Below are 26,539 nucleotides of genomic sequence, written 5' to 3' on the forward strand. Positions count from 1 at the left end.
AATACAGTTACAAATCCTGCCACCTACAAGATTGGCTTTCCTGCATCATCTACTGGTGCAAAAAGGCATAAATGTTATGGAAGTAACCAGCCACTCTCTGACGAAATTTAAAGTCCACTACACAAGATGGAACTTATGCCTGACACTGCTCAGTTGGCCAAAAATATGATGCTGGATAAGCCATGGATCTGGAAGAAAACCAAATATTTTTATGCTGCTAAAATAACGTAACAATAAAATGACTCCTAAGAATATATGCTATACCCATAGATAATAATTCATTAAGCCATTATCAGAAATGTTTCCTTTTGCAGTAAATGGAAATTACCACAGAAAACAACATGTAGCGACTGATTTTAGAACACTGTGCTCAATGGGATATCTCTTTCAAGCCTATACTCTCAGGGCTCAGGGAGTTATGTGAAATAAGAGCCAGAAAGATTTTAAGAGCCAGATGAAGAAGGATGTTTAAAAGAAATCCCACACTAGCTCAGAATTGAGAAATAGATGGTTATTTATTTAGGGATAGACTCACAAATCAGAATCCTCTGCTGGAACGGAGATCAGAAACCGAATCCCCCAGCCGTAGAAGAGTGAAGAGAGGCCAGATGCATGCTCTACAAAGGCATAAATAGTATAAGAGGCCACGCCCCGGTGGGTGGGTAACTACCACCTACAAGACTTACTACAGCAGCCAGATAGGTTAGATGACTGCAGAAAAGTGTGTCTTCCAGATACATAAAACTGATGTACTTATGAACACAGAATCTGTGGAAGCATTCACTGTGACTGCTCAGGTTCAAGCTAAATGGGATCCTAGTGGACATGGGCTCCCACTCCTAACCAAGGAGCTAACCACACCAGCACCTACTTGCAAAGCAAAAGTTACTCTTCTCCATAAAGTCTCATTGGGTATATTAACTACATTAAGGATAGGCCTGAGGGACAACAGTTGATAGCCAACTCAAAGAGAACTCAATGGTATTTTTGTAGATGTTTGTTTCATATTTTTTGTTTTGACTTTTTTGTTGTCTTACTTGTCTTTTGCTTGTATATCATTGTTTCTGATTTTTGTTCTTAAATCTTATGTGTGTGTGTTTGCTTGTCTGTTTGTGTCTTTTTGTGTTTTTATTATTATCATTATTGTTGTTTGTTTCAAATGTCTTTGTTTGCCCTTATGTTTTTTTGCTTGTTTTTGTTTTGGAGGTTGTTTGTTTGTGTTTTGAATGTGACAAATTTTTTATCTTTAGCTCAGATCCTAGAAAACATCAGTAAATTCATACAGGGGAAAAATGTACAAATGTAGTGAATGTAATAAACCCTCCATCCAAAAATGCACTACTAGAATTCATCAGAGTTCTAGCTCATAAGGGAAAGAAAGCCTGCAAACGCAATGGATGTGCCATATCTCCACCTATAAAGGCTATCACAGACTTATCAGCGAGTTCATACAGGAAAGAATCCCTACATATGCTGTTGTTTTCTAAGAGAGAAAAAGAAAGATATAGAGTTGGGAGGAAAGGGTTGTGAGGAAATTGAAGTTGATGGAAGGGACCTGTCATGGTAATATGTTGTATGAAAAAAACTTTCACTAAAAAAGAAGGAAAATCTAGTGAAAGTTTTTCGGGAGGCAGAGGCAGGCGGATCTCTGAGTTCGAGGCCAGCCTGGTCTACAAGAGCTAGTTCCAGGACAGGCTCTAGAAACTACAGGGAAACCCTGTCTCGAAAAAAAAAACAAAAAAAGAAGGAAAATCTATAGCCTGTGTTTTTCTAAATGTAGGAATCCACAGTCATGACTCCAGACAAGACTCTGAGCACTTAGTAGAAAGGGTGCCTGAAGTGGCCTTCCCCTGTAATCAGATTGGTGACTAATTGCCTTCATCCAGTAACTAATGGAAACAGATTCAGAGATCCACAACCAAGCACTTGGCCGAATTCCAGGAGTCCTGTTGAAGAGAGGGAGGATTGTAGGAGCCTGAGGGGGATCACAGTCATGATGGAAGAAGCCAGAGATAGCTGACCTGAACTCCTGAGAGGTTATGGACTATGGGCCAACAGTTAAGGAGCCTGCGTGGGACTAACCTTGGTCCTCTGCATGTGTGTGACAACTGTGTAGCTTGGTATTTTTGTGTGTTTCCTAGCAGTAGGATCAGAACCTGTCCCTGGTGCATAAGTTGCCTGTTGGAACCTATCCCCCATGTAGGGAGGACTCACCAAGGCTTCATGCTGGGGGAGGAGTTTGTGATATGGCACATTTTCTTGACTCCCATGGGACGCCTGCCCCTTTCTGAACTGAGGAGGAGAAGTGGAAGAGGGAAGATAGGTAAGAGGTGGGGGAGGGAACAAGAAGAGAGGAGAGAAGGAAAACTGTGTTCGACATGTAAAATAAATGAAAAAATTAATTAGAAAAGAAGGAAAATAAATATGAGTTTATTTATTGCTGTTTCTTAGAGAGAAATCATCTGTGAATTCAGTTACCAATTCTTATTGACATAGATAAATGTTTTATAAAAGGGATTAAGTCAGTGATAGGAAGTTTTAACAATTAAAATTCATTAAGATTACTTAGTGATAATATTTTTGTTAAAACACATATAATTCAGATATTTACATAGTTAGACATAGTACATGTCTATTAGAGAAACCAGATATTAGATCATTCTGTGAGTTTTGTAAGATGCTAAAGCTAAATCATAACAGATCCACTTTCACTATTTACCTTAAAGTATGCAAAGACACTTCTGTAATCACTCAAATTAAAACTTTTGCTGTCAGAAGTTTCTACTGTTTTTTTTTTTTTAAAGCAGAGTAGTATGGTTGGGGAAGACAGCATCTAAGGGTAGGATTTTGGTTGTTTCTCAAATACTTGGTTTCTATGTGTGATAACTGCCCTTTCATTAAATATAATTGCTTATGACTTGAAAGACAGTAAAAAGTTTATTGTATGAAACATTCATATAGAAATCAGAACAAGCAGAGCAATTTTGTCACTTCTTTCGTGCCGACAACTTCCCACGTTGCATGTGCTCACTCACCCTACCTCTGTTCCACTTAGAAATTATGGAATCTGTTCTCAGTCATCCACGTTGTCTGACATGGGCTCTCAAAGGTGTCCCAACAAAATGGCTTGCAAAGTCTGCTGAACACATTGCTAGAAAATGATCCAAATCAAATACCCCTACTCAACCATGACCAATGCATTCGTTGTATGTCTCTTAAATGTGTGAAGGAAGATTTTAGGAATACTCATAAATATCCCACTACAGTTTTACTTTATTTATTCATCTGGAGGAGCAAATATGTTGCATGGTGTGTGTAAAAGTGAACAGATGGTTCCTTAATTCCTGCAAGTCAGCTCTCATGTGAGCCCCAGGGATCAAACTCAGGTTGTCAGTCTTGGTGGCAATTCTCTTTAACCACTGAGACATATCTTGTCATCCCCACCTCTGTATGTTTTGCTTGACATACAGACAAATATTTGCTCATGTTGACAACTCACAATATACTAATGCTCTTTTAAAGTAAAATATCCAATACTTAGTAAGAGTGGAGTATCTCACAAGAGCTGGTAAATACAATCAGTATGATTCTTATCTCTATTTCTAAATCCCTTTTCAAAAAAACACTGTGGTCTTCAGTTCTCTTACTGTCTTCTTCCAAACCATATCAGTTATATACACATTTACCATCTATATAAATTTATCTTCTAGTGCACAATGTTGCTTTTATAGCTATATGATTCTCAATAAACAAAATGTGAAAGTAAATTACATGTACATCAACTGGCAAGTGATAAACAAAATGTGGTATAAATGCATAATGCAACATGTTTTTATCCTAAAGATAAACTAATAATATATGCTACACATGGGTAATCCTTGAAAATACAAATGAAGTATAAGAAGTTAGACCTCCATTTTTGGTATTACTTTATTTTTTTGTTTTGTTTTGTTTTGGGGTTTAGGTTTTTTTTTTAATTCATTTATTTTTAATAAAAATTTCCACCTCCTCTCCTCCTCCCATATCCCTCCCCCCATGTCTTTCCCCCTCCCTCTCCAGTCCAAAGAGCAATCAAGGTTCCCTGCCCTGTGGGAAGTCCAAGGTCCTCCCCACTCCATCCAGGTCTAAGAAGGTGAGCATACAAACAGACTAGGTTCCCACAAAGCCAGTACATGCAGTAGGATCATGAGGGCTTCTCAGTCAGCCCTCCTTGTCAGCCACATTCAGAGAGTCCAGTTTGCTCACATGCTCACATGCTATATCAGTCCCACCGTCTCAGTGGGTGGGAGCACCCCTCGCAGTCCTTTCTTGCTTCCTTGTTCTCCCTCCTTCTGCTCCTCCTTTGGACCTTGCGATCTCAGTCCAGTGCTCCAATGTGGGTCTATGTCTCTAGCTTCGTATTACTTTATATATAATACTCAGAGTAGAAAAAGCAAATCTTTGGGTCCCAGGGCTTGGGAACACAAGGTTAGTAGGGAAACAGCAGTCACCAATGAGGTTAACAATTACATTCTATTTGCTGTACCTAAACACATTTAGTTTACTGTCTTCTAAGTCCGTCCAGGAAGGAACATTCTTCTTTTTATTTTTGTTCCTGAGATTCAATATAATCACATTTTTCCCTTCCTTTTACTCCTTCAAAACCCCAGCTATTACCCTGCCTTGTTCTTTTTCATTATTTGCTGTTACATGCAGATATTTCTAAATATAGCCCTCTCCTTCTGTATAGTGTTACTCATATGTATGCTATCAGAAATGACCATTTGGTATTGGGTAACCAGTTCATGCACTTTTCTAGGGGAAGACTATATCTCCCTCTCTCAGCATTCCTTAGTTACCTATAGCTTTTTGTTTGTTTATTGTTTTAGTGGTTTTTGGTGGTGGTGGTGATGGTGGTGGTGGTGGTGGTGGTGGTGGTGGTGGTGGTGGTGGTGGTGTGTGTGTGTGTGTGCAATTGACATCTCATAATCTTTCTATGTTAACATTGTCCTTGCTCAGCTCAGTTTTGGGAAGTCAGTTGATGAGACTTAGGGTTCAGCTTTTGACATTTCTAGGGGACATAATCTTGCAGCAAATGCCTTGTCTTATGGCTCTTACAATCATTCCATACCCTTTTCCATAATGACCCCTAAGTCTTAAGAGCAGAAGTGTGTTTTACATATATCTGTTTAGGACTGAGCTCCACAACTCTACATTTTGATTGGTTGTGGTTTTCTGTAATGCCTATACTTCAAAGGTTTGATTTTTTTCATAGGGTCCCACATTTCCAGTATGTTCCTTTCCTGTTTTTAATTTTACTTTCATATTCCTTGATTATTTAGTCTAGATCCTCTACTTTATCTTTTCACATCTGCGGTAGTTTGAGTGTGATTGGCCACCATAATCTCATAGTGAGTGGCACTATTAAGTGGTGTGGCTTTGTTGGAGTGGGTATGGCCTTGTTGGAGGAAGTGTGCCACTGTGGAGGCAGGCTTTGAAGTTTTCTATGCTCAGGATACTGCCCAGTGTGTCTCAGGTGACTTCCTGTTGCCTGCAAGATGTGGGAATGTCAGTCATGTCTGTCTGTACACTACCATTTTCCCCACCATGATGATAATAGGCTAAACCTCTGAAACTGTAAGCAAGTCACCCCAATTAAATATTTTCTTTAAAAGAGTTGCGCTAGTCATAGTGTCTCTTCACAGCACAAGAAAACTCTAAGACACCTTCTGATATCTTATCTTCTTTACTCACTCCACCTTGAAGGCTTTCCTCAGAATTTTCTAGTTGGGTTATTGAGTTTGAATCTTCATCTTCATGTCCATTTTAATTTCCTTCAATGTGTCTATCTCCTTATCAAATTCTATTCTCAGGTCCTGAATTGTCTTCTGAACTCCCATCTGCCTTATATTCGTGTTTTCTTTGGCATTATTTAAGTATGTATTCTCCTTAAGCTCTTTGCCCTTAATTTCATTGAGCTGTTTACTTGTTTCATCTTTAAATTCTGTCTATTCTTTGATAAGCAGAAGTGTTTGGATGCAGCAGAGAGGGACCTATGGATGGTTGCAAGAAGATAGAAACATTCTTGCTCATTCATTTTGTCTAAGATCTGAAACAGTTTATAGGGAAAGGGTTCTTAATTACTGGTAATTTAAGTACCAGTAATTATTGAAGCACAGAAGAACTTTTTTTCCTAGCTTTTGTTCCCTGTGGATTTTGCCATTAATAAAACATTCTTTTGCTTTTTTATTTCTATGACATTACTAATGCTGGCGTATACCTGGCCACAATTGTTTTTCCCAATACTTAGTTATCTTTGTGGTTCTGTGTCCCACTTTTTTGTTCCTTAAGCTTTTCTTACCTAAGGTTCTGTCCGCTCTGCACTCGACTCACTCTACTTCCCTGTGCTACACAACACTAATTCTGCACTTCTAATATTGAACAAATGTATTGACATTTGATGTATTGGGGGTTTTTTTCACCTTAAGGAATTTATTTATTTTTTTTAAATCCTGATGTCTATTGCAGCTTCCTCAGAAAAGTCAGCTCTGAGGTTTATTTTATCAGCCTTGAGAGATGAGTTATTAGTTGTCATTATTTTGTATCACTACCATACACGACCTTTTTCTGAGTTTTACAGGTTTGGATGGTATTTGGATAGTTGTCATTCTGTCATCACAAGGATTATAACTTGTTTATTGTTCTATCTCCAATGCTAAAAACAAATGAAAAATCCATTAAGTGAATTTATCTTTAGCTCCAAGCTTTCTCTTAGGCTTTTATCTGATCCTTAAATCTCTCATTTGATCTCCTCTGGACTATTTGCAGATTCCACAAGATGAATTTATCTTCACGAACACTCATGCCGAGCTCTCTGACTTCTCAGCACAGTCACAACAACATTCACCTAATATAAACTAACTGATCATGTAAGAAGTGTTCAGAGTGTCTTCTCATGTAACACACAAAATTAGCATCCTATGTTTTCTCTCATGCTTAAGTCATTCTGTATTCCAAACCGTTTTGCCCCCAGTTAGTTCTGATGCTCACCTATCATTTCTTCCTTATAATAGCAAAGGTCTTAGTTTGTCTTACTCTTGTCTTTAACCTTTGCAACCTCTTCACGACCATTACACTTTTAAAAAGCTAACGTACTTAAAAGTTTCCTTGTCCCACTGTCAGCTACAGGATAAATGACAGGCATCTTCACAGAAACAGAACATTCTCGAAACACTGCTGCACCTCATGTCCTTTTCAATAGAGGCACCTGACCCTCAAGCTCGTACTTAACTAGTGTTTGTTTTTAAAATGGTCTCACAAAATTTCACTCCTTTTCAAGGCTATGCCTCTCTAAGGTGTTCTGCAAAGTTTTTAGAAAGAGCGTCTCCCTTTGTGTTCAACACTTCTAGACCTCCACCACAAAGCAAAACATTCTAATTATCACTTTGAACTGATCACATTAAAATTATTTGTTCCTCAAGCTTTCTCCCCACCCTCTGTGAAAGCCAGCTCATTTTGTACAAATCTTCTTGGCTTCCTTGCAATTCTGAATATAGGCAAGACACTCAATGAATGTTTGATGAATGAAGGAGTGTATGTGTGTATACATACATGTATTTATTTACATATATACATATATATAATACATTGAATATGAAAGTAAATTTGATTATATTTGACTTAATGTATATTTGTAATTTAATACATCTGTGAATTTCCAAGTAAATGTTACACATTCTGAAGCAGTTATTAAAGAATTCACACTATGGACAGATGGTAAAGAATAACTGAGAATCCTGAAGGATACATATGCGCTCACACATTCTCCTTCTCTGTGCCTCACTTATGCCTTGCTGGCCCCACCAAGCCTGTCACTTTTCATCTTCTCATCCTGCCAATTTTCATGATCAGAGAAGGCAAACTGAAAAGGGTGCAATTGGAGAGGGTAATGGGTATAGAAGGGCATAGAGTTGTGAAGGCTTGGAAAATATGCTGCTCCATGTAATTTTCTAAAAGTAAGTAATACTAAAACACCCTTATTTACCCAATTCTTATGGATAGTAAATTTCCCAGTGTCCACTCATAGTATCAGATCATAGATGGGATTCTCGGGCAAATTTCATGGTACAAAATTTTCTGTAGGTTTCACATTTAATCTATTTGCAATTTGATCTAGAACTACTTGTTTAGACTTCAAAGTAGTGGTTTCAGAAAGAGTGGTTGGTTTTGTTTGTTTTCCTATCTGTAGTAACTTCATTACTCCCAAAACAATTGTTAAAATTTCAATAAAGGCTGAAGCATCAGTAATGCCGCACCCCAAATCTCTCTTTGAAAGGATTCCTCTTTTTCACCCAATAATGACTACAATGATGGTCAATGTAGATACAAGAAAACAATTAATATTCTAAGAATAATGTTTATGTGTATCAAACTACAACAAAAATAAAACTCCCACTTAAGAGAATTATAAGCAGTAGACTTAAGTCTATAACTGAGAAATCAAAAAAAAAATATCTAAGATCATTTATCTAGACTTTAAAACTGAATAAATGACCTTTTGGAAGATGAAAAGCCAAGCTAAAAAGTCAAATTGTTAGGTATTTACTAAATACTTGCTTGTTAACTCAATTCATTTGTTAGTAATATATTTCTAGATAAGAGGGCTACATATTTGATAATATTAATCAGAGAAAATCTGATACTTAGAATAAAATATGAATATGCAAGTTAACATATTTGAAAGCAATTTGGAAAAGTAAGGCATGATTACTTCATTAGAAGTTTCAATTTATCCTTAAATACAATCAGTGCAAATCAATGAGCATCTTCTCATTTGTTGTCATGTTTAAATACAGTGGCATCAAGATTCACAGTGCAGCAAACGCACACAGAATCACTGCACCTTGTCTCGAATCTTCCCCTGCCCTGGCATAGCAGAGCTGAACCTGTAGGCCACCTGTGCATAGCACCATAGATCAAAATGGCACGACTGCTAAATAAGTTCCACAAATGAGGCTATCAGAACAAATAATAAAAGCAATAAAACTAGATTTATTTCTTCCTGGAGAGAATGAGAAGCAGAACGAAGATGTTGACTGAATTTCAGATAAACCTATCACAGTATTACAGATGAGAGAACCTGTTTGCACTCTGATCTTTCTTCGCACCCTTCTGTCATGAGCTTCTATTACTGTGAATATTCTAGTTCTTTAGATTACAGTCACATCCTTCCTTCAAGATTAATATATAAGAGAGTAAAGATTACTCCTAGGCTAGGATTCTGTATGCTAAGTTTCAGTCAGGAGCTTATTTCTATAAGCAGAGTTATAAACCTTGAAAATAGATGTTTAGAATGGAAATGTTGAGACCCTCTAACTGTTGTGGCACAAATATGGCTGTCATAATTTATCTAGAAAAGGTACATAAGCAGCTACAATGTTGAAGCTTGCACTCTGAATAATAAGCCTGGAAGTAGCCGAGTCGCCTTTCAATACAGTTCTATCTTCCTTTTGGAAAAGAAACAAATATTAGAGTGATGGAAGTGACACTGGTCAGAGAGGAGGAGAAAAAAAGTTCGTGAGTCATTTGCATTTTATTCTTTAGACACTGTGGGAAATTCTTATGACACCTAAGCAATTAACTAAAACTAACAGCTGCAAATAATGACTGTATTCAGTCCATTGTGATGATGATTTTTATGTTGCTTATGCATCACACAAGGCTCTTCAGTGCAGCCTTTAAATTAGGTAATGTTGCCCTTTTCTCTCGTATTCCAAAAGACAGGAGCATCTCAGTGAGTTCTTTCTGATACAAATGGTGTCTTCTGACACTTCGGATATATTTTGTGATATAGTTTGCAGCTTCTAAAATAATCAGTTCTTTTTAATATCACTTACTTCCTCTCTGCAGCTTCCAAGAATCTGGGGAAAGCACAGTTCTCCTTTGGCATAATTCTGGGAAGATAATATACTCAAATATGATAAATACGTGTATAATAACAAAGAAAAAAATGTCTCTTAGTGTAAAAGTAGCATTTGGTTAATAATCAACAATTAAATAAGTATTAATAAATACTTAATGATCAAATCATGCCTATTAGAAGTAGTATAGAAAATAACAAGAGGTAAGTGGGTGAGTGGGAGGAGAGGATAAGGGGGAGCATTTTCCTATAGTTATGAACATATTGTTTTATGTAAATTAAATACACAACAGGAAATAATATTACATTACTATTCAAATGACATAAGATCCAGTCAAAGAGAAGGTCTTAGAGTGGATGAGATGTTACTGACACACAAGAACAAGTTAATGAGTTCAAGAAGTGAGATGATACATGAATCCACAGACTCAGTTCAGAAAATTCATTGGTAAAGTAGATCCATATCTATCACCATGCACAAAATTCAAGTCCAAATGGATTAAAGACCTCAATATTAATTTGAACACATTGAGCTTGATAGAGGAGAAAGTGGGAAGTACTATACAACAAATGGGCACAGGGAACCGTTTCCTACGCATAACCCCAGCTGCACAGACTTTAAGGGCAACATTGAATAAATGGGACCTCCTGAAGTTGAGCAGCTTCTGTAAAGCAAAGGACATTGTCACTAAGACACAAAGGCAGCCTACTGACTGGGAAAAGATCTTCACCAACCCTGCAACTGACAAAGGTCTGATCTCTAAAATATATAAGGAACTCAAGAGACTAGACGGTAAAATGCCAATTAACCCAATTAAAAAATGGGGCGCTGAACTGAACAGAGAATTCTCAACAGAAGAAGTTCGAATGGCCAAAAGACACTTAAGGTCATGCTCAACCTCCTTAGCTATCAGGGAAATGCAAATCAAAACAACTTTGAGATATCACCTTACACCTGTCAGATTGGCTAAAATCCAAAACACCAATAATAACCTTTGCTGGAGAGGTTGTGGGGTAAGGGGTACACTCATCCATTGCTGGTGGGAATGCACACTTGTGCAACCACTTTGGAAAGCAGTGTGGCGGTTTCTCAGGAAATTCGGGATCAACCTACCCCAGGACCCAGCAATTCCACTATTGGGAATCTACCCAAGAGATGCCCAATCATACAACAAAAGCATATGCTCATCTATGTTCATAGCAGCATTATTTGTAATAGCCAGATCCTGGAAACAACCTAGATGCCCTTCAGTGGAAGAATGGATGAAGAAACTGTGGAATATATACATGCTAGAATACTACTCAGCGGTAAAAAACAATGACATCTTGAATTTTGCAGGCAAATGGATGGAAATAGAAAACACTATTCTGAGTGAGGTAACCCAGACCCAAAAAGATGAATATGGGATGTACTCACTCATAATCGGTTTCTAGCCATAATTAAAGGACATCGAGCCTATAAATTTGGGATCCTTGAGAAGATAATAAGAAGGTTAACTCCCAAAAAAAGATATAGTAATCCTCCTGGATATTGGAAGTAGACACGATCGCCAGGCAAAATTGGGAACTTGAGGGTTGGGCAAGACTGGGCCAAGGGAAGATGGGGAGAGAAAAGTGTGAAGGGGAGAACGGGGGGAGCTCGGAGGAATGGGGTGCTTGGGATATAGGAAGGGTGGTTATGGGAGCAGGGAAGCATATATCTTAATTTAAAGAGCTACCTGAGGGTTGTCAAGAGACTTGACCCTAGAGGGGTTCCCAGGTTTCCAGGGAGACGCCCCCAGGTAGTTCCTTGGGCAGCTGAGGAGAGGGAGCCTGAAAAGGCCAGTTCCTATAGCCATACTGATGAATTTCTTGCATATCACCATAGAACCTCCACCTGACGATAGATGAAGAAAATGACAGAGCCCCACATTGGAGCACCGGACTGAGCTCCCAAGGTCCTGATGAGGAGCAGAAGGAGAGAGAACATGAGAAAGAAAGTTAGGACCGGGAGGGAACCTCCAGCTGGCGACAGATGGGGAAGGTGACTGAGCCCCACATTGGAGCACTGGACTGAGCTCCCAAGGTCCTGATGAGGAGCAGAAGGAGCGAGAACATGAGGGAGAAAGTCAGGAACGAGAGGGATGCGTTCACTCATGGAGACGGTGGGACAGAACTAATGGGAGATCACCAACTCCAGTTGGAATGGGACTGATGGATCATGCGACCAAACCCGTCTCTCTGAATGTGGCCAACAGCGGGGGCTGACTGAGAAGCAAAGGACAATGGCTCTGGGCTCTGAGTCTTCTGCATGGACGGGCTCTGTGGGAGCCTTCTCAGCTTGGTCGATCACCATCCTGGTCCAGGGGGGAGTTGGGAGGACCCTGATCTTAGCATAGAGTGGGGAACCCTGATGGCTCCTTGGCCTTGAGAGGGAGGGAGGGGAGGTTTGGGTGGAGGGGAGGGGAGGGAAGGGGGAGAAGGAGGGGAGGAAAGGGGGAGGAGGAGGGAAGGAGATGGAAATTTTTTAAATATAAAAAAAAAAATAAAAAAAAATTCATTGGTGAACTCCCATAGAACTGTGTAATAGACACTGGGCAGTGGTGGTGTATGCCTTTAATGCCAGCGTTCAGGAGACAGAGACTTTGTGAGTTTGAGGCCAGCCTGGTGTACAGAATAGGTTCCAGGACAACTAGGGCTGTTACACAGAGAAACCCTGTCTTGAAAAAACGAGCAAGCAAGCAAACAAACAGCAAACAAATAAATAAAAGGTGTAATAGACATTCCAAACTATATTATTTCTGGAAACTATCAAGACCAAAATTTAATAATATACTTTCTCAAGTTACAAGAATAGTGACCAATGTATTTTTTAGATATTGGTACTGATCTTTGTAGACTATATTCAATAAAGGCAAAATCCACATGACTTTTGTTTGAAAATATAACTAATATACGTTGATTTTCTTTCCAGTACTAAATTTTCAAGCAACCAGAAAAATAAATTTAAAGTTTCCACTATCTGGTATCACATAAATAAAATATATGGATGGAATCTGGCTTTGGATCTGAAGTCTTTTTTTATTTTTATGCCTTTCATTGCTACATAACATAAAGCTATAAAAATTCAATACAATTAAATGAATGTGTACTGAGCATACTACCAATTAAGTGTATATTTCCAGTGAATACTTCCCTGTGATTCAGACAGCTAAACTTCCTAGAAAGAGGTCATGGAAGCTCACTGTTCTCTTCCCAGGGTTACCAAATTTCGGTATTGTCTTCCTTATCAGACATGCTGAACTCAAACTTGGAAGGTTATAAACTATCACCAAGCTGTTATCCTTTAAAATAGACTTTCTTTGCCATTTCCGAGATTCCATATTTATCTTCCCCAGGTGTTTCAAATAAAGACAAACAAGCAACAAATTTTAAAATATGTCTAAATTTCTCTAAATATTCAAACACTGTGGATTTTTTTTAAATACCAAAAGAAATATAGCTAAGAGATGTTTTGGGGTTCAGAAAGCCATTCAACAAATCTATTTGTAGCTCTTAATATTTAATAATATTGCTGCAGGAATTCATTCCTAATTAGGAAATGTGTCATTTGTCCTTGAGCACAGTCTATGGGTCTGAGATTGGTGCCAGGCACATTCTATAGGTCACTGTGAAGGCCACCTTGTGAGCAGTTGTTATAAATAAGGGCTCTGGGGTCAGATCCGTCTGTTCTTTGAAGAGGTTGGGAGGTTTCACCCTGAAAGCAACACCAGCCCTCAGTCTGGAAACCAGGTCCCCAAGGAGACACTGGGCAAGCACTTTCTAATAGCAAAGACGAGTGAGTAGGCACAGAAAATGTCAACTTACATAAACCCATATGAGAAGAGATGAGAAAATAGTGTCCTTTTTGCAAGGGCAGAAGTACAACTTATGTAGGAAAAAAAAATGTGCAAAAATAAGAGTATTTGAGAAAATGTAAAGAAATCATAAAAGCCAGGAAATAATTTCAACCATTGATTTGAATTACAGGTAAACAATGAGTCTAGATTAAATAACCTACAAGAAATAGAAAGGACACTGGGAAGGCTTTTCTTATTAGTCAAGATTTGGAGAATGAAGGTTTTGAACTTTTTATATAATAAGGTCAAGAGGAATAATCACTCATTAAATAAGGTACACTGAATAAGTAGATTTACTATAAAGACTTCTTCCACTGTCACTGATATTTTAAAAATATGCACCATAGAAAATATACAGTTCCATAGACCACAGGATCATGAATATAAATTTCCCCAAAGGTAAACCTTTTTTGATTACAGCCCAACAAATTCTTTCTTTTTTTTCTAGGCATTATAACAGAAATCATTATTAAATTAAAAATGACACTACAATTATATTTTAAATAAAAATCTCTAACAAAATATTATTGTGAGCAAAATATATCTTTTTTTAATTTTTTTAATTTTTTTAATTTTTTTCCTCATTTTTTTATTAAAGATTTCCATTTCCTCTCCTCCTCCTCCCCCTTCCCTCCCCTCCCTTCCACCCATACTCCCACTCCCTCCCTCTCCAGGCCTAAGAGCCATCAGGGTTCCATACTCTAAGTCCAAGGTCCTCCCAACTCCCCCTAAGTCCAGGAAGGTGAGCAACCAAACTGACAAGGCTCACAGTGAGCCCATCCATGCTGTAGAGTTCACGCTCATCGCCGTTGTCCTTGGTTTCTCAGTCCTCCTCCACCGTCAGCCACATTCAGAGTCCGGTTTGGTCGCCTGTTCCATCAGTCCCATTCCAACTGGACTTGGTGGTCTCCCGTTAGTTCTGTCCCACCATCTCAATGGGTGAATGCACCCCTCATGGTCCTGACTTCCTTGCTCATGATCTCCCTCCTTTTGCTTCTCATCAGGACCTTGGGAGCTCAGTCCGGTGATCCTATGTGGGGCTCTGTCATTTTCTCCATCCAATGTCAGGTGAAGGTTCTATGGTGATATGCAAGATATTCATGAGTATGGCAATAAGATCTGGACATTTCTGGCTCCCTCTCCTCAGCTGCCCAAGGAACTAGCTGGAGGCATCTTCCTGGACACCTGGGAACCCCTCTAGAGTCAAGTCTCTGCCAACCCTAGAATGGCTCCCTTCAAGATCAACTCCAAAAAATCAGTTGCCCTCCTATATACAAAGGATAAGGAAGCAGAGAAAGAAATCAGAGAAGCGTCACTTTTCACGATAGCCACAAATAGCATAAAATATCTTGGGGTAACTCTAACCAAGGAAGTGAAAGATCTATTTGACAACAAATTCTTTCTTAAGCTCCAGTAACTAGAACATTATTTTCTAGAACCTTCTTCTAAACCTGTTCATTATTTCTCTTCAGTGAGCTCATAACATCATTGTCTATTTCCAACTCCCCTCACCTGTCAGAGTTGTTCTTACTCATGTTGTACACAAAACCTTTCGGTACCTTTTGCCAGAATCTTAAACTCAAAGCTTAGCAGAAGAAGAGTACACCCAAGTACAGGCAAGATCTCTTAGCTTGTCCCTATGTTGCTTTGTGCTAACATAGCTAAACAACATATATAAGAAAGTTTTATCTACGTCCAAATGACTGATTTTGCTGTACTATTCCAAGCAAATATATTTTATACAAGTTATTATGTGTGTATACACTCAATAAATATTGCTTTTTGTTTTAAACTTTGAATTAATTATAATGTCATCTACTTAAAGCTTAAAGATCATATGTGATTCACTGAAATGTTATAAAGAAACAAAGTTTGAAAATACATGTATTTAAGCAACTTGGAGAAACTGTTTCATGACATAGAAATGTGAGCCTCTAGGTAAAACTGCTTCAGCTTGTCAGCCTGAAGAAACCATCTGCATTGGGTCAGACTACACTCAGAACTCTGGTCCATATGTTATTATACCTAGAAATACCTACCATAGACATCGTACCAAGAACTTCAAGTTGTTACTCATTTACCCTGCCATTTCAGTGTCTCTTTCACTTCTTAGAGGTGATTTTTCCACTGTGTTACATTATTATGTGGACCCTTCTTCAACAGACATCAAAAGTTACCCGATGTGAGTTTTAACTCTTCCTGGCTCCCTCATGGACAAATAGCAAAAGGTCATCATAGAGTCAGCTTTTAGGTGAATGTTAGTCAGCTAATAGAAGTATACATCATACTAGACTCAGGAAAACTCCCCTCCCTCATTAGCCCCCAGTTTGTGCCATATGAGCCGTTCTTCTACAGAAAGATTGGACAGAAAATCCTCTAATCAGAGACACTGCTGAAATTAGACAGAATTTAATATAAGGAGACCTATAGAAACAGTCCAGCAGTCCATGACTTGATCTTGAACTCACTGTAGGGAAGATGTCCTCATGCTGAAGGAAGTAATGCTACGAAAAGAGTTCCACACTCCAGAAATTCCACAGTCCCTTTTAGGTTAAGACAAGAGCCAGAGACATTACAGATATGTCATGAGGTTATGGTTTGATAGCTTTTGTTCCAACATCATTGAAATCTCCTGAGGGTTCTTAGAAGCAAAATTATCATTTAGTCCTCCAAGAATGGTCCTGGATTGCATCCATCACTCAGAATGTTCCCTTTCATGTTACTTTGGAGGATAAACGATTTATTCATTGAAATGATAAAATATTGCCAAGCATTAAACATTCCAGAATACCACCGTATTTATAACTTAATTCATATTTTCTTGAAGTTTCTTAACAATCTCTCAAAAATGCATATTTCACCCAAATCCCATGGAGAAACTTGGGTTTAACTTTGCTTATCAAGTATTGCAGTTTATCAGTCTGAAGAATAAAGTGAAATCACAACTACTCTCATGAATACGTGGACCTTGTCGCATGAGCCATGATCCGCATCCATCCACATTACTATTCTTTCTACATTGTCACACTTGAGTGACATAGGAATGTTTCCATTTCTTATACTTTCTTCTAGTTTAATCTTTAATCAAAAGTGCTTTTGAACCTAATTTATATCATTCCACCAGGACACAGACCCACCAATAGAGAGATCTGGTGGTTCTAGAGATTCTGGAGCCAGCAAGTACCAGTCTGCAAAAAACATGTGTGCTCATCTCTTCCCTTTCCATGACTGCCATGGCAGGAACTTGAAACCACCCGTGCTGAGAATACATCATTCAGCAAATGCTACAAAGAGACGTTTTACTCCCACTCCAGAGCCTTCTATTAATGTTAACCAACACGCAGCCAGCCAAATAGCTACTGCTAATTATTCCACTGCCCCTTCAGGAAAACAAAGCCAAAACAAATCGGTATTCCATGTGGAGAGTCAGCTGTTGTTTGAGATAAGTTTATGTAAGCCGAGAGAAATGTCTATGTGAAAAAAAATACAACTGCCTACTATCTGCAGTGGCATCTATTGGAAAAGTCATTTTCTAAATGTGAAAATAAATTAATAAAATTTGATTTCAGGTTCAAATTTTCATGGATTATATTCAAATATAGAAATTAAAGATTCATTTTTATTATAAAGAAGTTTATTTTTGTTAATGTAAACCCTATTAAAATCCTAATTTGTCCCATGTGCCCAGAGATATCTGACTCTTCATTGTATTAACTATCTATGTTTCATACTTAGTATTTTACCAAGAACATAGTATTTTACCACATTTGTAGCTATACCTTGACACATTAAATATAAAAATCTATATAATGCTATGCTCTGTATACAAAATTTGACCTATGTGGTAAATATTTTTATGTATAATTCAATAGTTTTGAACTTTATGGTATCAAAATAGCACTTATATGAATATTGTTGAGATATTTTAGTCATTTAAATTTCATGCAAAATAAACTTATTTAAGAATTAATCCTTTAAAATAAGTAAATTAAATAAATACATTAAATAAATAAAAAGTATGTGTTGTTTTCAGAAAATGACATTAAACTTCACCTTAATAAAGATTGTGCAAGTTGATGACATAAGCCATAAATCGTATTTTTAATATATTGGAGTAGCCATTTGCTGTCACTGTTGATAGCATATTTTTAAGACATGTATGCATACATATTAATAAGCACTATGTATTATACAGTTTTCTTTCCATCTTCTGGGATTTGAATTATTTTCTGTAGTTCTATGGCTGTGAGGTCCTCCCTGAAATAACCAGTCATTAAGGAAAAAATTCTGAGCTTTCATTGGGGATTTGTTTAAGTAGCTTTGGATTAAATTTGACCTTTTAAGACTAAGCTTGAACCCTAAACTTTAGCAAATCCTAAATTTTGTTACTTATTAAATGTTTCATACTATATTTTTTTAACATAGTTAGTCTTCAGCAATAAGATTACATTCCTCTTTCTATTCTAAAGTAAGAACCCAGACTAGCTCAAATTTTATTAAATCTACAGAAACAATAGTTTGACCAATGGTGACAGGTCAATAAAAGTGTTGATATTTATCTAATTATACAAAACAACAGCAATCCATAAATTCTTTTTTCAAAGCTAACTTTAAAAACACATAACTATGTCTAAATTAATAAAAATGTTTATCTTTCATATTCACAGTTAAGGTTCCCTTAAATTCCAGTCCACTTCATTTCTTAAATAGCATGTTATTTTGCCTATGTGAGCCATGTAAATATTGACTTTGTAATACAAAAGAAATGATGTGGGATTTCCCTCTGTATGCTGGGATTGCCATTGATAAATAAAGGAACTGCTTGGGGGTCTATAGCAAAGCTATAGGGGAACACAGCTAGGCAGAGAAAACTAAGCATAATGCTGAGTAGGGAGAAGCCATGTAGCTTTGCTGGAGACAGATGCTAGAACTTTAGCGGGTAAGCCAGAGCCATGTGGAAACACACAGATTAATAGAAATGGGTTAAATTAATATATGAGTTAGCCAATAAAAAGCTAGAGCTAATAGGCCAGACAATTATTTAATTAATACAGTTTCTGTGTGATTATTTTGGAGCTAAGAGGTCAGGAACCAACAAGCAGCCCCCTCCTTACAACAAAGAAAAAATGCTGACTTTCTTTCAACATGAATATTCAAAGATTTCTGACATATTTGTTATTATTCAAGTTATTCGAGGAGGTAAGCCTTGGTAGTAAAAACATTTTTCTGGAAGATGTCTACTGATTAAATAGCCATTGTGTGTTCTTACTGGATATTGTTCATGTAGGCTTAAAAGAATCAAACTACTTCTCATGTCACATAACAGAAGATATTATATGATCCTGCCTCTAAGGGAGCATATACTTTGCACAGGGAAACATTCTCAAGTATTAAGAAACAAGACTCAAAACTGAGTTTTTATTTTAAATATGTATGTTTCAATACTTCCTTGTCCTTCTTGTTTGACCATGGCATTTCTAGATCAATTAAGTAGACTAGAATGTTATCAGTATTATATGAAAATTTTTGTGCCTACTTAATTTAAGAATGTTTAGGAGTTAACTGTTGCAGCTTATGAAATTATTCATGCTACAGGAAAATTCCTTCACGTTATTTGTACATAAACCTAGTGGGAATCTTCAAATGAAAACAAAAAGAAAAACTGGCTACTGATCATTAACTCTTTCTTTGAATGAAAAATCAATGTTTTGCTGGAATCCCTGATCCTGTGCCCTGACATTCCATCTGAACTGGTGAGTGAATGCAGACCCTGGGGCAACCTGCCCTGGAAGAGAGCACAGACCCCCTACCCCCACTTCCCTCTGCAGGCTTGTGTCGGTTTCTCGGCGTCCCTGTGTCTCCCAAACTTTCCCTAGTGTTCTCAGGTGTCCTGCTACTGTTCTAAGGCCATCCACCCAGAGGAGTCAGACTCTGGACTCCAGGCAGGTCTGAGGATTCCTGCAAGGGGGTGCGGGCTTCTTCAGATTGTGACGCAAGGAATAGGTCCTCCTCTGGCACTGGGGAGATCCAACCAGTTTCAGTCACAGCAAAGATTGGTCTAGGACGCCAAACGCCTCCGGGCTCCTTTTGAAGGAAAAGATGGGCAGGCGCCAATGCAGGAGCTCCTCCAACAACATGAAAGGCAACATGACATCACCACAAGCCAGACATCCCGAAACAACAAGAATTGAACACCCTACCCCAGAAGATATAGAAGGAACTGACCTTAAACAGTACTTTATGAAAATAATAGAGGACCTTAAACAGGAGGTAAAAAACTGCCATAAAGAAATGGAGATGACAAACAAAAAGGTAGACGAAATAAATAAATCTCTCAAAGATACCCAAGAAAAACAAGAAAAACAAGAAAAAGCAATCAAACAGGTAAGGGAAACAGTACAAGACCTGATAAATGAAATGGAGGTATTGAAGAAAACACAATCTGAGGGACGACTGGAAATGGAAACTCTGAGTAAACGAACAGAAACTTCAGAGACAAGTATTTCCAACCGAATACAAGAGATGGAAGAAAGAATCTCGGACTCTGAAGATACTATAGAGGAAATAAACGCACAGATTAAAGAACTAAACAAATCTAACAAATTCTTAATACAAAACATTCAGGAAATCTGGGACACCATGAAAAGACCAAACCTAAGAATAATTGGGGTAGAAGAAGGAGAAGAATTACAACTCAAAGGCCCAGAAAACATATTCAACAAAATTATAGAAGAAAACTTCCCCAACCTAAAGAAGGACGTTCCTATGAAGGTACAAGAAGCCTACAGAACACCAAATAGACTGGATCAAAAGAAAGCATCCCCACGCCATATAATAATCAAAACACAAAACATACAGAATAAAGAACAGATATTAAGAGCTGCAAAGGAAAAAGGTCAAGTAACATATAAAGGGAAACCTATCAGAATTACACCTGATTTCTCAATGGAAACCATGAAAGCCAGAAGAGCTTGGATAGATGTGCTACAGACACTAAGGGAACATGGATGCAAGCCAAGACTATTATACCCAGCAAAGCTTGCATTCACCATTGATGGAGAAAACAAGATATTCCAGGACAAAAAACAGATTTAAACAATACGCAGCCACAAATCCAGCCTTGCAGAAAGTAATAGAAGGAAAATCACAAACCAAGGAGTCCAACAACGCCCACAATAACGCAGGCATCTAGCAACCCTCCACCAGCACAACTAGAAGAAGGGAAACACACAAACTCTACTACTAAAAATGACTGAAGTTAACAACCACTGGTCATTAATATCACTTAATATCAATGGACTCAATTCACCTATAAAAAGGCACAGGCTAAGAGACTGGATACGAAAACAGAATCCAACATTTTGCTGTTTACAAGAAACACACCTCAACCACAAAGACAGACACCTACTCAGAGTAAAGGGTTGGGAAAAGGTTTATCAAGCAAATGGACCTAAGAAACAAGCTCGTGTGGCCATACTAATTTCTAACAAAGTTGACTTCAAACTAAAATCAATCAGAAGAGACGGAAAGGGACACTTTATACTCATAACAGGAAAAATCCATCAGAATGAAGTCTCAATCCTGAATATCTATGCCCCTAATATAAAAGCTCCCACTTATGTAAAAGAAACACTTCTAGAACTCAAGGCAGTCATCAAACCACACACACTAATAGTTGGAGACTTCAACACTCCTCTCTCACCAATGGACAGGTCAATCAGACAGAAACCTAACAGAGAATTGAAAGACTTAATGGAGGTAATGAACCAAATGGACTTAACAGACATCTATAGAACATTCCACCCAAATTGGAAAGAATATACCTTCTTCTCTGCGGCTCATGGAACCTTTTCGAAAATTGACCATATACTTGGTAACAAAGCAAACTTCCACAGTTACAAAAAAATATTAGTAACCACCTGTGTCTTATCGGATCACCATGGATTAAAATTAGAATTCAAGAACAATGCTACCCCCAGAAAGCCCACAAACTCATGGAAACTGAACAGTCAACTACTGACCCACACCTGGGTCAAGGAAGAAATAAAAAAGAAATTAAAGTCTTTCTTGAATTTAATGAAAACAAAGACACAACATACTCAAACCTATGGGACACAATGAAAGCAGTGCTAAGAGGAAAGTTCATAGCACTAAGTGCCCACTTAAAGAAAACGGAGAAAGCGCTCATTGGTGACTTAACAGCACACCTGAAAGCTCTGGAAAAAAAAGAAGCAGACTCACCTAGGAGAAGTAGAAGACTGGAAATAATCAAACTGAGGGCAGAAATCAACAAAATAGAAACATAGAAAACAATCCAAAGAATCAATGAAACAAGAAGCTGGTTCTTGGAGAAAATCAACAAGATTGACAAACCCTTAGCCAAACTAATCAAACGGCAGAGGGAGAACTCGCATATTAATAAGATCAGAAATGAAAAGGGGGACATAACCACAGACACAGAGGAAATTCAGAAAATCATTAGATCTTACAACAAACGCCTGTATGCCACAAAATTGGAAAATGTAAAAGAAATGGACAGTTTTTTAGATAAATACCATATACCAAAGTTAAACCAGGACCAGGTAAATGCTCTAAATCGTCCTGTTAGTCGCGAAGAATTAGAAACTTTTATCAGAAATCTCCCTACCAAAAAGAGCCCAGGACCAGATGGTTTCAATGCGGAGTTCTACCAGAACTTCCAAGAAGACCTAATACCTATACTCCTTAAGGTATTTCATAATATAGAAACACAAGAGTCACTGCCAAATTCCTTCTATGAAGCTACAGTTACCCTGATACCTAAACCACACAAAGACTCAACCAAGAAAGAGAATTACAGGCCAATCTCACTCATGAACATTGACGCAAAAATTCTCAATAAAATACTGGCAAACCGAATCCAAGAACACATTAGAAAAATTATCCATTACGATCAAGTAGGCTTCATCCCAGAGATGCAGAGCTGGTTCAACATACGAAAATCTATCAATGTAATCCATCATATAAATAAACTGAAGGAAAAAAACCATATGGTCATCTCATTAGATGCTGAAAAAGCATTTGACAAAATTCAGCACCCTTTTATGATAAAGGTCTTGGAGAGATTAGGGATACAAGGGTCATTCCTAAATATAATAAAAGCTATTTACAGCAAGCCGACAGCTAACATCAAATTAAACGGAGAGAAACTCAAGGCTATCCCACTAAATTCAGGAACACGACAAGGCTGTCCACTCTCTCCTTATCTCTTCAATATAGTGCTTGAAGTTCTAGCAATAGCAATAAGACAACATAAGGGAATCAAGGGGATTCAATTTGGAAAGGAAGAAGTTAAACTTTCCTTATTTGCAGATGATATGATAGTATACATAAGCGACCCCAAAAACTCCACCAAAGAACTCCTACAGCTGATAAACTCCTTCAGTAACGTGGCAGGTTACAAGATCAACTCCAAAAAATCAGTCGCCCTCCTATACACAAAGGATAAGGAAGCAGAGAGGGAAATCAGAGAAGTATCACCTTTCATAATAGCCACAAATAGCATAAGATATCTGGGAGTATCTTTAACCAAGGAAGTGAAGGATTTATTTGACAAGAACTTTAAGTCTTTGAAGAAAGAAATTGAAGAGGATACCAGAAAATGGAAGGATCTCCCCTGCTCGTGGATTGGGAGGATCAACATAGTAAAAATGGCAATTCTACCAAAAGCAATCTATAGATTCAATGCAATCCCAATCAAGGTCCCATTAAAATTCTTCACAGAGATTGAGAGGACAATAATCAACTTTATATGGAAAAAAAAAGAAACCCAGGATAGCCAAAAAAATCTTATACAATAAAGGTTCTTCTGGAGGCATTACCATCCCTGACTTCAAACTCTATTACAAAGCTACAGTATTGAAAACAGCTTGGTATTGGCATAAAAACAGAGAAGTTGACCAATGGAATCGTATAGAAGACCCGGATCTTAAACCACAAACCTATGAACACCTGGTTTTTGATAAAGGAGCCAAAAGTACACAATGGAAGAAAGAGGGCATCTTCAACAAATGGTGCTGGCATAACTGGATGTCAACCTGTAGAAGAATAAAAGTAGATCCATATCTATCACCATGCACAAAACTCAAGTCCAAATGGATTAAAGACCTCAATATTAATTTGAACACATTGAGCTTGATAGAGGAGAAAGTGGGAAGTACTCTACAACAAATGGGCACAGGGAACCGTTTCCTGTGCATAACCCCAGCTGCACAGACCTTAAGGGCAACATTGAATAAATGGGACCACCTGAAGTTGAGCAGCTTCTGTAAAGCAAAGGACATTGTCACTAAGACACAAAGGCAGCCTACTGACTGGGAAAAGATCTTCACCAACCCTGCAACTGACAAAGGTCTGATCTCTAAAATATATAAGGAACTCAAGAGACTAGACGGTAAAATGCCAATTAACCCAATTAAAAAATGGGGCGCTGAACTGAACAGAGAATTCTCAACAGAAGAAGTTCGAATGGCCAAAAGACACTTAAGGTCATGCTCAACCTCCCTAGCTATCAGGGAAATGCAAATCAAAACAACTTTGAGATATCACCTTACACCTGTCAGATTGGCTAAAATCCAAAACACCAATAATAACCTTTGCTGGAGAGGTTGTGGGGTAAGGGGTACACTCATCCATTGCTGGTGGGAATGCAAACTTGTGCAACCACTTTGGAAAGCAGTGTGGCGGTTTCTCAGGAAATTCGGGATCAACCTACCCCAGGACCCAGCAATTCCACTATTGGGAATCTACCCAAGAGATGCCCAATCATACAACAAAAGCATATGCTCATTTATGTTCATAGCAGCATTATTTGTAATAGCCAGATCCTGGAAACAACCTAGATGCCTTCAGTGGAAGAATGGATGAAGAAACTGTGGACATATATACATGCTAGAATAATACTCAGCGGTAAAAAACATGAACATCTTGAATTTGCAGGCCAAATGGATGGAAATAGAAAACACTATTCTGAGTGAGTAACCCAGACCCCAAAAGATAATATGGGATGTACTCACTCATAATCGGTTTCTAGCCATAATTAAAGGACATCGAGCCTATAAATTGGGATCCTTGAGAAGATAATAAGAAGGTGAACTCCCAAAAAAAGATATAGTAATCCTCCTGGATATTGGAAGTAGACACGATCACCAGGCAAATTGGGAACTTGAGGGTTGGGCAAGACTGGCCAAGGGAAGATGGGGAGAGAAAAGTGTGAAGGGGAGAATGGGGGGAGCTCGGAGGAATGGGGTGCTTGGGATATAGGAAGGGTGGATATGGGAGCAGGGAAGCATATATCTTAATTTAAGGAGCTACCTGAGGGTTGTCAAGAGACTTGACCCTAGAGGGGTTCCCAGGTTTCCAGGGAGACGCCCCCAGTTAGTTCCTTGGGCAGCTGAGGAGAGGGAGCCTGAAAAGGCCAGTTCCTATAGCCATACTGATGAATTTCTTGCATATCACCATAGAACCTCCACCTGGAGATAGATGAAGAAAATGACAGAGCCCCACATTGGAGCACCGGACTGAGCTCCCAAGGTCCTGATGAGGAGCAGAAGGAGAGAGAACATGAGAAAGAAAGTCAGGACTGTGAGGGAACCTCCAGCTGGCGACAGATGGGGAAGGTGACTGAGCCCCACATTGGAGCACTGGACTGAGCTCCCAAGGTCCTGATGAGGAGCAGAAGGAGCGAGAACATGAGGGAGAAAGGAACGAGAGGGGTGCGTTCACTCATGGAGACGGTGGGACAGAACTAATGGGAGATCACCAACTCCAGTTGGAATGGGACTGATGGATCATGCGACCAAACCCGTCTCTCTGAATGTGGCCAACAGTGGGGGTGACTGAGAAGCAAAGGACATTGGCGCTGGGCTCTGATTCTTCTGCATGGACGGGCTGTGTGGGAGCCTTCTCAGCTTGGTCGATCACCTTCCTGGACCTGGGGGGAGTTGGGAGGACCTTGGTCTTAGCATAGAGTGGGGAACCCTGATGGCTCCTTGGCCTTGAGAGGGAGGGAGGGGAGGTATGGGTGGATTGGAGGGGAGGGAAGGGGGAGGAGGACGGGAGGGAGGGGGGAGGAGGAGGGAAGGAGATGGAAATTTTTAAATATAAAAAAAAATAAACCATGAGGGGGAAAAAAATAACCAACATAAAAAAAAACATCAAAATTGTTAACATACATGTTTAACATATGTTTAACATACATATATTAAAAAGGTACATCAGCTTTATGGGAATTCTATTAAAATAAAGTGGTTTTTATAAAGAAAAAAAAGAAGAATCAATGTTTTGCTTATATAAAGGAATACTGCACATTTTGATAATACAGAACTCATGGTAGACCAATTAGCAAATGTCTACGTGACCTACCCCTCATTTGACTTCCCACGAGGAAAATGAGTTTTGTTCTTTCCTTGTATCCTTCCTGTATCAGTTTGCATTCAGTTTCTGTGGTAAACACCATGACCAAAGCCACTTGTGGTACAGAAGGGATTATTTGGCTTACCTCTCCACACCATAGTAAATCATTGAGGAAAGTCAGTGCAGGGCTCAAACAGAACCCTTGAACAAGGAGAAATTGGAGCAGAGACCCTGGAGGAATGTTACTTACTTGCTTGATCCCTATGGTTTCTCAGCATGCTTTTTCTTGTAGAACCCAGGACCATGCTCTGGGGTGGCACCATCCACTGAGGGCTTGGTTCTCCCATATAAATCATTGGTCAGACATGCC

The sequence above is a fragment of the Arvicola amphibius genome, chromosome 3, assembly GCF_903992535.2.
Source record: "Arvicola amphibius chromosome 3, mArvAmp1.2, whole genome shotgun sequence".
In the NCBI taxonomy this organism is placed as follows: domain Eukaryota; kingdom Metazoa; phylum Chordata; class Mammalia; order Rodentia; family Cricetidae; genus Arvicola; species Arvicola amphibius.